At 36.3% G+C, this 1,619-nt stretch overlaps 1 protein-coding gene across 1 annotated transcript in view; it reads left to right on the forward strand.

The window, feature by feature from the left end:
- The window catches only part of FKTN (fukutin), a 44,928-nt gene that overhangs the window by 8,823 nt on the left and 34,486 nt on the right, over positions 1-1,619 (forward strand). The gene's annotated exons all lie outside the window — the stretch shown is intronic.

Genomic DNA, 1,619 nt, shown 5'->3' on the forward strand with positions numbered 1-1,619 from the left:
CATGCAGAATAGATGCAGGATAGTGGTCGATAATTTTCATTCTTTTTAAAATAATGTCTTTGTCAATATGTGTTACTAAGATTACATTTGCCATATTTAGTAAGTATTTGTTTAATTTCCTGAAAAAGTGTTTGTCCGATTCCTGTGTATATGTCAAATCTACTCCCATTCCATTCACTACAGAAAAAAAAAAAAAAAAAAGAATTCACTACAGCCATCTGAATCTTGATTTTTTTGTTTGTATTTTTGTGGTGTTGTTTTTCTATTTTGGGGGTTTTTTTTAAGGACAATTTTTTTTAAAAAATAACATTCCATTTTTATACAGGGCAGTTCTAATTCTGTGTTTCATTTTATGTTTTGCTAAATTGTACTTTTCATGTAGTTTGTTCATTTCATCTAAGTTCTTTTTTGATAAGGGTTTTTTTGGTTTTTTTAAATCTAAGTTAGCTGCTTCTCCCACTAAAAAATTCCTATATCCCCTGCTATTGTTGTGTACCTTTAAGTCAGAACTAACCCATAACTGACCCTCCAGCAAGCTTTCAGAGGCTCCTAAGGGCCTAGTGGCAAGAAGCTGCACTGCAATCCCAAAGGCACGAAGGTTTGACTCCACCAGCTGCTCCATGAGAGAAGGATGGGCAGTCTCCTGGGCTGTGATTAACTGCCTCTGAAAATGGTTCTAACAGAACAGTATACCCGTTAGGGCAGAGGATTATGTCCATTTACGTAACAAACCCACCCGACCCCACTGGACTTCAAGGCACAGTGACCACTGGCTTTCTGAGGGTGCTCATCTTTCTCCCACAATTGTATAATATTCACCACTAAACAAGGTTTTAGAGCTTGTTAAGCTAAATTAAAATGCAAAGGCAAATAGCACATATGATTTATTTCTGGTTTTGAAGGGCCTACTTGACAGATATTTGAAAGCTAACACACAGGATATTTTCTCTTAAAAATTTTTTTTAAGACTTAGAATAAATTTTTAGCCCAAACACTTCTTCTCAGATACCAGAATGAAGAATTCCTTTTTATGTACAATTAATTGGTAGCATAGTGTTTATTCTGTACTGATATATTGTATACATTTTCATTTTAGCATGTTTCATCTCATGGTAGAACTAAGTTTTCACATTTCTTTGTAGCTGTGTACTTTTTGAGAGCAGGAACTGTTAAGTTTTTAAAAGAATATATTTTAGAACCCAACAGAGTGTGGAAACTATAAAACAATATCACTGATTTCACATGCAAGCAAGATTCTACAGAAGATTATCCAAAAACGACTGGAACAGCACATCAGCACAGAACTGCCAGAAGTCCAGGCTTGGTTTAGAAGGGGTCGTGGTACTAGGAATATTGTAGCTGATGTTAGATGGATCTTAACTGAAAGCAGGGAATATCAGAAGAATGTCTATCTGTGTTTCATTGATTATGCAAAGGCTTTTGACTGTGTGGATCATAACAAAGTGTGGCTGACTCTGAGAAGAATGGGAATCCCAAAACACTTGATCGTTATAATGCGAAACCTATACTTGGACCAAGAGGTAGTTGTCAGAACAGAGCAGGGAGACACAGCATGGTTCAAAATTGGGAAAGGTGTCCGCCAGGGATGTGTCCTATCT

Source organism: Elephantulus edwardii, unplaced genomic scaffold (genome assembly GCF_000299155.1).
Source record: "Elephantulus edwardii isolate Elephantulus edwardi_28Jun2011 unplaced genomic scaffold, EleEdw1.0 scaffold00052, whole genome shotgun sequence".
Classification (NCBI taxonomy): domain Eukaryota; kingdom Metazoa; phylum Chordata; class Mammalia; order Macroscelidea; family Macroscelididae; genus Elephantulus; species Elephantulus edwardii.